Source organism: Moschus berezovskii, chromosome 2 (genome assembly GCF_049115385.1).
Source record: "Moschus berezovskii isolate FMDL1 chromosome 2, NW_MosBer_1.0, whole genome shotgun sequence".
In the NCBI taxonomy this organism is placed as follows: Eukaryota; Metazoa; Chordata; class Mammalia; order Artiodactyla; family Moschidae; genus Moschus; species Moschus berezovskii.
Window position 1 is genome coordinate 7,781,742 of NC_142461.1, and position 12,931 is coordinate 7,794,672.

Consider the following 12,931-nt stretch of genomic DNA (forward strand, 5'->3'; position numbering starts at 1 on the left):
GTGAGGGGAGCAGGGATAAAGGAAAGAAGATCAGTCTTCAAATCCCTGCCTGCTCCCAGCTCAGTACCTTGGACATAAGGCTTAACTAACCCTCAGAACTTCCCTTATGGATAGGATGACGGTAGTAATACCTCCCTCCACCCTTCATTCCTTTAGGGCTGCATAAATCAAGGAAAAAGCACCTAGCCCAGCGCGAGGCATGCGGGAGGGCTTTGACTCACTGCTTGACTCAGAAATATCTCCTGGTTACAAACAGCAACAGGTGAAGATGCACAGAGCCGAGAAGGAGTAGTTAATTCCACCTGGGGGTAGGGGAAGGGGTTTCTAAGGGGAAGCTTGCTCTTTCCTCCTTGATTTTGTTCAGGCTCTTTTGGTTGCAAGAAATAAAAATCCATTTCAGAGAAGTTTAAGCAAAAGGAAAAATTAATATAAGGCTACATGGTAGCTCATAGAACCCAAGGGCAGGAACGGCAGCGAGGCTTGAAAGGTACTAGAACTGTTACACCCACCTTCAAAGGTGGGAGGATCTGATTGGCCCAGCATGGGTCAGGTGTCTACATTGGCCCAATCAGTAGTGGCCGGGGGTGGAGTCCTCCAGCAAACAGGATTTTTGCTTGCTGTGGGCTTGAGTCTGGATGGGCTGCTCTAATGTCGTCTCTTACCTTTGGGGAAACCATGAAGAGGACACAAGTGCACCTTGATCAGCGGGATGACCTCAGAAACAAGCAGTGTGCCCTGAGTTACAGCCCCGACCTCGCCCACCCCAGCAGAGAATAGATTCTGATTGTTGAGGGAGGGTGGTCTGTGAAAGAGACCAGCAGGCTGAACTGCTGATGACTAGCATCCCCGAGGGTCTCTGACTCTGGAAGCTTTACCTCAGACTGCAAGAGCTGGGCCTCAGTTTCTTCTGTTTAGCAAGTAGGAATTTCAGCTGAGCTGTATGCATGGCTATATGCATGCCTGTGCTGGGCGGGACAGGAGCTGTATAGGTCATTGGGATGGCTCTTCCCTAAAGGAGTCTAGGAGGGAGGCGGGAAAACATTTCCATATGTAACTACCGTTCCAGACAGAATTTGGCACAAACAGACAAATCCAGTAGGGTGTTAAGAGCACGGCCTTTGAAATCTGGGAGACCTGGCTTCCAGTCCCAGTTCTGTCACTTTGTGGTATTATGTGTGTGTGCTTAGTTGCTCAGTCATGTCTGACTCTTTGCAACTCCATGGACTGTAGCCTGCTAGGCTCCTCTGTCCATCGGATTCTCCAGGCAAGAATACTGGACTGGGTTGCCATGCCCTCCTCCAGGGGATCTTCCCAACCCAGGGATCAAACCCAGGTCTCCTGCACTGAAGGCGGATTCTTTACCATCTGAGCCACCAGGGAAGCCCTTGTGGTATTATAGCTTGGGGAGTCATTCATGTAATTCCTTTGCACTTCTGTATTAAGTTCATCTTATAGGGTGGTTATGAGAATGACCTGAATTTACAGATTAGGAAACTGGAAACTGCCTGTGGAAATCTTACCCACCCTTCCACCTCCACCTCAAATATCACCTTATCCATGAAGCCTTTGTCAGTTTTCCTGGCAGGAAAATATAGGTCCTTTAATCTATACTTTTTAACTAATTCACAGTTACTATGGTCATCATAATAACAGCAGCTAACATTAGTTGTGTTTGCTATAACAGGGACTGTTCATTCTCTAAAACTCCCAGAAGGTAGGAACTTGTATTTCTGCATTTTACAAATGAGGAAACAGACACACAGAGATTAGTTACCTGGCCCAAGACCACACAGTTACTTGGTTGTAAAACTGGGATTTGAATCAAGTCTGTGTGCTGCCAGAGCCCTTGGTTTTATCCACCACTTCCTGCTGCCTGGGCTTCCCTGGTAGCTCAGCTGGTAAAGAATCCGCCTGCAATGCAGGAGACCCCAGTTTGATTCCTGGGTTGGGAAGATCTGCTGGAGAAGGGATAGGCTGCCCACTCCAGTATTCTTGGGCTTCCCTGGTAGCTCAGCTGGTAAAGAATCCGCCTACAATGCAGGAGACCCCGGTTTGATTCCTGGGTCAGGAAGATCCCCTGGAGAAGGAATAGGCTACCCACTCCAGTATTCTTGCCTGGAGAATTCCATGGACAGAGAGGGGCCTGGCAGACTACAGTCCATGGAGTCGCAAAGAGTCGGAAACGACTGAATGACTTTGATACACACACTTCCTCCTGCCTACGTTGTGCCAGGCACTGCATGAGGCCCCTTCTCTCCCTGCTACTGTTTAGTAAGTGTCGAAATGGCAGTGGAGAAGGTAATGCCTCACTTGCTGGGGAAGGTAAACGTCAGGAGCTGGCTTGAGGCCAGGTCACAGGTGTTGCAGAGACTGTTAGCCAGTCTGCTGCGTCCATTGCATTTGAATGTGAATGGCTCAGACAGTAAAGAATCCACCTGCAATGAGGGAGACCTGGGTTTGACTCCTGGATAAGGAAGATCCTCTGGAGAAGGGAATGGCAGCCCACTCCAGTATACTGGCCTGGAGAATTCCACGGACAAAAGAGCCTGTTCGCTACAGTCCATGGGGTCCAAAGAGTTGGACACAACTGAGAGATTAACACTTTCACACTTTCAACCCTCAGAGCAAGCCAGAATGCAGTTTATACTTAACTGTTAGCATTTTAAGTTCAAGGGACTATGGGAAGTCAGCTTAAATAGCAGGCAATGACAGTCTTGGCGCCATAGCACAGTAAGTCCCCTCTGTACAAACCTTTGAATTGTGGACTTTCAAAGCCCCTGTGTGCCAGCTGTTGTACTGCACTACTGTACTCTTCAAGGTACTATAGTGTAAGGTTAAAGGTGTTTTCTTTATTTTTTATGTTTATTGGTTTTTTATGTACTATCTGTATGAAAAGTTTCATAAACCTATTACAATACAGTACTATATAGCCAATTGTGTTAATTGGGTACCCAGGCTCACTTTGTTGGACTTACAAATGAATTAGACTTTTGAATGCACTTGTAGGTAGGGGACTTACAGAATTTAAATAGAGGCCCTTGTTGGCACGTGTGAAGAAGACATTAAAACAGGAGATCTGAGCTGAGGTTTCACTCCGATACCAATATCTAGGGTATCGTGCGTCTGTGACCTTTGGCTGCTTTTCTGAGAATAGTTTCTTTTTCAGAGTTATAGCTGGTGAAAGATCAATTCTTGGATCAGAGCATATCAGGGCCAGAAGTGTCCTTAGAGGTGTTGATAATAATAATAATGATAAAAAATGAAAATTATAAAAATAATAATAGCAGCAGGTAGAATTGTTTTAATATTGATAACTTGTCGAGTGATGTTTAAGCATGTGCCTTATAACGTGATATTCCTGAGGGTTTACAGTCAGCTCCACTTTTCAGAGCGGATGCTGAGGCTCAGAGAGTTAAGGCGATTCTTTTGAGGTCACACAGCCGTCAGTGACAGAGGCAGCAACCCCAGCCCAGGTCTGCTGGTTTTCAGAGTCTGTATTGGTTAGCTGAAGCAGGGAGGAAAGAGACTTGGGGTTTGCAGGTCCTTCCTCTTCATCTTTGGGTCTGCTGGAGCCATGGCTAGAACCTGCCCCTTGGTGGGAGCACCAAGGTTTCAGTCCACACCTTTGTTTTCATAACGCACAGAATCACTGATCCCAGGGTCAAATCCCTGTTGTGGGTTAGCCATTCACATGTACTTATGAGCACGTAATACTTTGAATAGCTTCAATGAAAACCCTTGGGGTGGTTCTTCAGCCGAAAGCAGAGCCCGATGGGTTGAGAAAGCTCTTAGTGCTGTTCAGAGATGGAGGCCCCCGGCCCTGTCCTCTTCCCTCCCTGCCAGCAGACCTGGATGCCATTTCACAGTTTCCAATGCTGAGGTTTGGAGGAGGAACTAATGTCAACTTCTCTGAGCCTTCCTTTGGTCATTGCTAAGCTTCTTCAAGCTTGTGTGCTGAAACAGGACTCAGAGTAATACCCACTTCACAGGGCTATTTGTGGCTCAGAGGTGATGTGTGGAAAGGGCTCAGTGACATGCCTGACGTATATACATATATAACACGTATAACTGCTCCATAAATAATGTCAGGTACCCTGCTGGTTGTCACCTCCACTCTGGATCACCCTCCACCGGGCACTTGAGGGCAGCTAGCAGATATGTGTTCAAATTGTGTAACCCCTGGGCCGCTGGCAACTTCCTTGCTTGACTTTAATTCCCTTGAAGTTGAGCCAGTCACCACTTCACAAGGCTTTGGGGCGTAATTAGGGTTGACGAAGCCCTTTGAAAGACTCAGATGGTAGGGTGTTAAGTTATATTGCTGTTACTAACCGTGTCTGTCTGTAGCCACTTGTTAGGTGTGGAGATTCATATGCTTGTGGAAATGGCTTTTAAAAGAAACCTCAGCTGCCTGTGTCATCAGTGGGAATGTAGCACTTACAAGGTGGGGACCTTTTTTTTTTTTTGCCACCTTTGAAGTCCTTCAACCTCAGAGAACACAGTGGGAGACAATGTGGAGGAGTGATTCTCATCAAGAGACTGGAAGTCAGGCCTCCAGTCACGCATCCTCCGGTCCTCACCTCGGGCAGCTTATTTCACTTCTCTGAGCCTTCCTCTTTGGTCACCGCTCAACCCACTCCAGTGTTCTTGCCTGGAGAATCCCAGGGACGGCGGCGCCTGGTGGGCTTCCGTCTGTGGGGTCGCACAGAGTCAGACACGACTGAAGCGACTTAGCAGCAGCAGCAGCAGCAGCAGACTCCTTCAAGCTCATGTGCTGAAACAGGACTCAGAGTAGCACCTGCTTCACAGAGCTCTTTGTGGCTCAAAGGTGATGTGTGGAAAGGACTCAGTGCCATGCCTGACGTATATACATGTATAACACGTATAACTGCTCCGTAAATAGCAACATGTATTATTTTAAATTTATTTTATTGAAATATAGTTGAATTGCAATGTTGCATTAATTTCTACTGTACAGCAAAGTGGTTCAGTTATACATATATATATATTTATATGTATAAATATATGTATATACATATATAATTATAGTCAGTATATAGACACATTCTTTTTCATTATTCTTTTCTACTGTGGTATCACAGGATATTGAATATAGTTTTCTGTGCTATACAGTAGTTCCTTGTTTATCCATTCCATATAAAATAGCTCGCCTCTGCTAATTGCAAACTCCAAGTCCAAACTCCCAGCCCATCCCTCTGCCACACCAGCCCTACCCCCTGCTGTTGGCAACCACAGGTCTGTCTTCTATGTCTGTTCCTGTTTTGTGGATAAGGTCATTTGTGTCATATTTTAAATTCCACATATAAGTGATATCACACGGTAATATTTCTTTTTCTTTCTAAGTTACTTCACTTAGTGTGGTAATCTCTAGCTGCATCCACATTGCTGCAGATGGCATCGTTTGGTTCTTTTTTATGGCTGAGCAGTACTCCATATCTTTGATACCATGTCTTTATCCCGTCTTCTGTTGATGGACACTCGGGGTGTTTCCGTGTCTCGGCTATTGGAGATAGTGGTACAGTGAACATTGGGTGCATGTTTCTCTTCAGATTAGAGTTTTATCCAGATACATGCCCACGAATGGGATTGCTTTGGTCATATGATAACTCTGTTTTTAGTTTTTTAAGGAACCTCCATGCTTTTTTCCATAGTGACTACATTTACATTCCCACCAACAATGTAGGAGGGTTTCCTTTTCTCCACATCCTTTCCAGCATTTGTTATTTGTAGACTGTTTAATGATGGCAGTTCTGATTGGTGTGAGGTGATACCTTGTTATAGTTTTGATTTGCATTTATCTGATAATTAGTGACACTGAGCATCTCTTCATGTGCCTGTTGGCCATCATATTGTTACGTCTTCTTTGGAGAAATGTAGGTTTAGATCTTCTTCTCATTTTTTGATTGGGTTGTCTGGGGTTTTTGTTAATTGAGTTATAGGAGATGTTTGTATATTTTGGAAATTAAGCCAGCCTTCATTAGTATAGTAACCTTTTAACCTTGATTTTGATGTTTAGATTGGTTTATCCTTGTTGCTGCTACTAAGTCGCTTCAGTCGTGTCCAACTCTGTGCGACCCCACAGACAGCAGCCCACCAGCCTTCCCCGTCCCTGGGATTCTCCAGGCAAGAACACTGGAGTGGGTTGCCATTTCCTTCTCCAATTATCCTTGTTAGTTTCACAGTGTTCATTTCCAGGTTTCACACCTCCACAGCCTCCTCCCTGAAACAGCACTGACTTGTCTGTTTGGCCACAGCTGCTTATGTCCCCTCTTCATCTCTTTACTGCCCCTTGCAAGTTGTTAACAACACTGTCAACCTAAATAAACCGAGGGAGAAACAGTCAAGCAAAAAGAGTTCATTTGGAATTCAAAAACCGCAGTCCAGGGCACACAAATTCAAGTATCAATTCAAACAGTAAAAGTCAAGGACTTTTAAAGGTGAAGGGAGGCTTGTGTTACAAGGGATTTTCATTGGAGTTGGAGATAGAAGCTCGTTGTGGCTAAGCATGATTGAGCTCTAAGGCCATCACTAGAAGCGGGAGTTGGGGTGAGGGAGTCGTTACTGTGACAAGTTGCATGTGGGCTTGCACGGTCTTGGATCATTTGTGGCTTGGCCTGGTTCAGAAGGTCATGGTTCCATCCCATGAGGATGTATGTAAGGTGCATCTCCTTCATGGGCTCTCAGCCCTGTTTTAAAACCCCTTGACTTAAATGACTCCATTTTGTGTCACATTTCACAGCACATTCTCCAACAGCCATGTAGACTTAGTCTTGTCAGAGGACGGCCTGGTCTCCCTGGTAAAAACAATATAGTGACTACCAGTTACAGGTCAAACCGTATAAACTGTGGAACATTCTGAAAGAGATGGGAATACCAGACCACCTGACCTGCCTCTTGAGAAACCTGTGTGCAGGTCAGGAAGCGACAGTTAGAACTGGACATAGAACAACAGACTGGTTCCAAATAGGAAAAGGAGTACGTCAGGTTGTATATTGTCACCCTGCTTATTTAACTTATGTGCAGAGTACATCATGAGAAACGCTGGGCTGGAGGAAGCACAAGCTGGAATCAAGATTGCTGGGAGAAATATCAATAATCTCAGATATGCTGATGACACCACCCTTATGGCAGAAAGTGAAGAAGAACTAAAGAGTCTCTTGATGACAGTGAAAGAGGAGAGTGAAAACGTTGTCTTAAAGCTCAACATTCAGAAAACTAAGATCGTGGCATCCGGTCCTATCACTTCATGGCAAATAGATGGGGAAACAGTGGAAACAGTGGCTGACTTTATTTTGGGGGGCTCCAAAATCACTGCAGATGCTGATTGCAGCCATGAAATTAAAAGACACTTACTCCTTGGAAGAAAAGCTATGACCAACCTAGACAGCATATTAAAAGGCAGAGACATTACTTTGCCAACAAAGGTCCGTCTAGTCAAGGCTATGGTTTTTCCTGTGGTCATGTATGGTTGTGAGAGTTGGACTGTGAAGAAAGCTGATTGCCGAAGAATTGATGCTTTTGAACTGTGGTGTTGGAAAAGACTCTTGAGAGTCCCTTGGACTGCAAGGAGATCCAACCAGTCCATCCTAAAGGAGATCAGTCCTGGGTGTTCATTGGTAGGGCTGATGTTGAAGCTGAAACTCCAATATTTTGGCCACCTGATGGGAAGAGCTGACTCTTTTGAAAAGATCCTGATGCTGGGAAAGATTGAGGGCAGGAGGAGAAGGGGACAACAGAGGATCAGATGGCTAGATGGCATCACCGACTCAATGGACATGTGTTTGGGTAAACTCCAGGAGTTGGTGATGGACAGGGAGGCCTGGCGTGCTGCGGTTCCTGGGGTCTCAGAGTCGGACACAAATGAGCGATTGAACTGATACTGAACTGATAAAATCTTCCACCTTTGTAGGTCAAAACTGGTTGGATATCAGCCATTTCATATGGTTCACCCTAATTCTAAGTTGCTGTGTTAAGTGTTTCTTCTAAACAATCTCAAGAAGTTTCTGCACCAGCTCTGGCAGAGGGGCACCGTCCTCCCACCCAGCAGAACAGAGAGGAACTGAGGCTCAGTGAAGCAGATCCCACCATCCTGCCTACCCTGAACCTGCAAGTGTGTGGCCCACACCTGCCCTCTGAACAGCGCCACTTAGGTCTCAGTTTCTGCACAATTCCTGGAGCCTGTTTCACGTCTCCTGTTTCCCACTAAGGTTTAGATAAAGCAGCGTTGAGGTGTTATTAGAGCAGGAACCAGCCTCCTACCTGCCCAAGACAGTTCCTGAAAAATTACTGCAAGTTTATAACAATTTGCTCATTAGCATAGGTGAACTGAGTTATTAGGGTACCTGTCTGGCCCCAAGGTCTTTGCCTGTTATGAAGCTGAGGTTCTTGCTTTCAATCCTAAGAGGCAAACACAGGGTGAAGGACTTCCTTTGAGATCCTCAAACTTGACCCTCCAAGGGAACAGTGTATTTTCCCACACTTTCTTTTAGTAGACATCTAAAACTTAAAACTTTTCAGTACAAGTTTAAATATCTGCAAAGCATATAGTTCCTGGTGCATTTAAATTCATTGTTTTTTTTTAAACTCTTATATACGCTTAACTAAAGCCCCCAAAATATAAAGACCACTTGATAACCTACCATCAGTCTTCTGAAAAAACCCTTCTTTAACAGTTGGAAATTTTATCTTTCCTTTTCCTCCCTGAGTTCCATTTCCCCCACAGAATATTATCCCAAAAATGTGTGTTGACTTAAAAATTCACAACGCAAGAGTTGTGAGTCTAAGTTTTATTCAGTGACCTTACTGAGAACTATAGCCCTGGAGACAGCTTCTCAGCAGCTCTGAGAAAGCTGTTCTGAAGAGGTAGGGGGAATAACCAGTTTTCTTGTGATTTTTTACGAGGAAACACATGCAGTAAAATATACATCTGGGTAAAAGATTACTTCTAGTCCCAAAAAAATCTCAATGATTTTAGTACTTTTTTTTTTTTTAATGTGTGGGAAGATTCAAGAATCTGGGTTCATTAATTTTTTTCCTGAGATATGCATTTAACTCTCTAAGGGGCCTGTTTGTCCAAACACAGAGCATCCTGTTGTTTTCTTAATGTTGATCAGCAACTGCAGCAGATTGCAGCCTAATCCTTGTAGAATTGGGTGGTGAGCAAAAATACTCTTTGTTCTTTGTTTACATGTGTCTGTCTTTTAACACTTAAAATTTTTATGGAAATACCTATCATACTTCTCTAAAGTGTAGCGTATGTAACCAAATTTTGTTTAAAAATTTTTCCTTTGACATAAGGTTTATAGGTTTTGATTCAATAAGGAATTCTTTATATAATTGAATAAAAGCAGTTGATTAATGCAGTATAAATTTTATCATCATTTTTGAGCAAAAAATAATATTGTTTAGAAAAATATATCTGAGTGAGAAAAATAGGACTTTATTTTCAATATTTAAGATGCATATTACTAACTGGTAGAATAGGATAGAATTTAGCATCCATTCTGTTGCAAGCTTTGCTTATTATAGCTGGAAGAGCTTCTGTACATGCCCAGAATGGAAGAAGTGTAGTGAATCACTGAATTCTTTCAGCTCCTTCCAAGTTTTGTGCTAAAAATCAGGTAGTGATAAACTATTTTTATTGACCTATCAGCTAACAATGTGTGTAGGGCCTCATTCATATGTGTTCACAACAACATACTAGGCACACTTAATTTAAAAAGGGATTTGTTTTTGCTTTTACAGTTTCCATGAAGTTTACCAAAAAAGCACCATCAATATGCCAGTAACTTTTTTCACTTAGGTCACCTTGCATTAACCTGATCTATTCAGAAAAGATTGGGGAAATTGAAATATTATAAATTTAACTGTACCTTTGCCCTTACTGTATTGTAAAACCTGTATTCACACATGTATTTTAACTATATGGGCTTCTCTAGTGTCTCAGTGGTAAAGAATTCACCTGCTGATGCAGGAGATACAGGTTCAATCCCTGGTCTGGCAAGATTCCCTGGAGAAGGAAATGGCAACCCACTTCGGTATTCTTGCCTGGAGAAACCCATGGACAGAGGAGCCTGGCAGGCAACAGTCCATGGGATCACAAAGAGTTGGACACAACTTAGTGACTGAACAACAATATATGTTTAAACTATAGAATGTAATTCAAATATTTGTTTTAAATATTTGTTCAGTTCAGTTCAGCTCAGTCGCTCAGTCATGTCTGACTCTCTGCAATCCCATGAATCACAGCACGCCAGGCCTCCCTGTCCATCACCAACTCCCGGAGTTCACTCAAACTCATGTCCATCGAGTCGGTGATGCCATCCAGCCATCTTATTCTCTGTTGTCCCCTTCTCCTCCTGCCCCCAATCCCTCCCAGCATCAGCGTCTTGTACAGGTATTTTAATTATAAATACTTTATACTTTGCCTGAATATATTTTTTGGTCAAAACTTAGAACTGTGGGTGTAACCTAATTAATAGAACTAGTCTTTATTGTCCAAACATCAGTTAAATCAGACTCTCTGATTTCAGAATATCCTAACAGGGCCAGAGTATCCTATTCTAATGTCTGTCATACCTTCACAGAAATATATATGAGAGAGGAAGAGAAAACAATTCCAAGAATTGGCATTTATCACTAAAGAAATCTCCCAGGAAACAAAATTTCAGAATTCCCCTGGGTTTCTTAGTGGTTTTACAACTTGGGGCAGTGTACCAGCATAAGATTCTACGTGAGTGAGAGACGGGCCTTTCTTTGATAAACTGGGAAGAAGCTATTGAGAAAAGTGAGAAGGGGAGGCTATAGGAAGCCAGCCAAAAACCTGGATGGAAATGGGGATCTGGTAACTGAATCCCTTACAATGATCAGTATCAGCAAAACCTTTGTAAAAGAAGGCCTCTAGGGCCCCCAGGCTGAAGGGTATGGGCTTCTAAACCTCGCCATCCTGATTTCTCTCTTAGAAGCAGTCGTAATGACCCAGAGTCTCCCTATTATCTCCAAGCCCCAAACCAAACTGTATGAGATAGGAAAGCCCCCTCCCAATCCGGCCAGCCCACCCCTTAAGCCTTATCCCTCTACACTCAATTCTCTTCTGTCTTTGCTAGAAGACAGCCCCAGCTACATAGAAACCCTCACTGGTCCTCAGACTCACACACGCACGTCCCCTTTTACGTCTCGGTGCCTTTGAGCCCATTTCCCCCTGGATCGTATCCCTGCACATCACCTTTCCAGCCCTCAAAGGTGCCTTGATCATTCCCACCATACGGGCTTCCCACAGGATGCAGAATGTCTTTCTTCACCTCACCACCACCAGTCTGCATCTTCAGATCTCCTTGTGAAACTGTTCTTCAGAGGGGCTTCCCTGACTTTGCTTAATCCTGTGTCTCTCACACACTGAATCAGGCCTCTGTGCTTCTCTAGGTAGCTCTAACTGAAGTGTGATTACTAATAATCAGGTGTTTAATGTGTATGACCCGAGGACAGGGACAGTGCACGGCACACTGACAGTCAGTGCCTGGCATACACTAGGCACTGATTAAGTGAATAAGTGTCTGGAGTGCTATTCTTCCCTTCTCTGTAAAGTGTCTGTATTCTGCACTAGATTAGGAGCCTTTGAGTCAAGAACCAATTTTCCAGTCCTTGATAATAGCTGCTAATTACCAAACATCTGTCCTGTGTCAGGCATTGTCCCAGAGCTTTGTGTATTACACAGCTTGACGTGACAGTTAAGAGCATGGGCGCTAAGGTCAGACTTGCCAGGTTCCAGTTCTGCTTCATCAACCTACCAGCTACCTCACACCCTCGTGCTCAGTTTCCTTCAGCTCAGTCGCTCAGTCGTGTCTGGCTGTTTGTGACCCCATGGACTGCAGCACGCCAGGCCTCCCTGTAAGCACCAACTCCTGGAGCTTGCTCAAACTCATATCCATTGAGTTGGTGATGCCGTCCAACCGTCTCATCCTCTGTTGTCCCCTTCGCCTCCTGCCTTCAATCTTTGCCAGCATCAGGGTATTTTCTAATGAGTCAGTTCTTCGCATCAGGTGGCCAAAGTATTGGAATTTCAGCTTCAGCATCAGTCCTTCCAATGAACACTCAGGACTGATCTCCTTTAGGATGGACTGATTGGATCTCCTTGCAGTCCAAGGGACTCTCAAGAGTCTTCTCCAATACCACAGTTTAAAAACATCAATTCTTCACTGCTCAGCTTTCTTTATAGTCTGGCTCTCACATCTATACATGACTACTGGAAAAACCATAGTTTTGACTAGGCTGATCTTTGTTGGCAAAGTAATGTCTCTGCTTTTTAATATGCTGTCTAGGTTGGTCATAACTTTTCTTCCAAGGAGCAAGCGTTTTTTAATTTCATGGCTGCAGTCACCATTTGCAGTGATTTTGGAGCCCCCCCAAAATAAAGTCTGTCACTGTTTCTATTGTCTCCCCATCTATCTGCCATGAAGTGATGGGACCAGATGCCATGATCTTAGTTTTCTGAATGTTGAGTTTTAAGCCAATTTTTTCACTCTCCTCTTTCACTTTCAAGAGGATATTTAGTTCTTCTTCGCTTTCTGCCATAAGGGTGGTGTCACCTGCATATCTGAGGTTATTGATATTTCTCCTGGCAATCTTGATTCCAGCTCATGCTTCATCCAGCCCAGCATTTCTCATGATGTACTCTGCGTATAAATTAAATAAGCAGGGTGGCATTATACAGCCTTGATGTACTCCTTTCCCAATTTGGAACCAGTCTGTTGTTCCCATGTCCAGTTCTAACTGTTGCTTCTTGATTTTCATACAAATGTCTCAGGAGACAGGTCAGATGGTCTGGTATTCCCATCTCTTTAAATTTTCCACAGTTTGTTGTTTACTGTAAAATTAAATAACAGTACCTACCTATGTAGTTATTATGAGGATTAAA

The 12,931-nt window shown here is 43.9% G+C and overlaps 1 protein-coding gene across 1 annotated transcript in view; it reads left to right on the forward strand.

Moving 5' to 3' along the window:
- The window catches only part of NIPAL3 (NIPA like domain containing 3), a 49,633-nt gene that overhangs the window by 1,132 nt on the left and 35,570 nt on the right, over positions 1–12,931 (forward strand). The window lies entirely within an intron of this gene.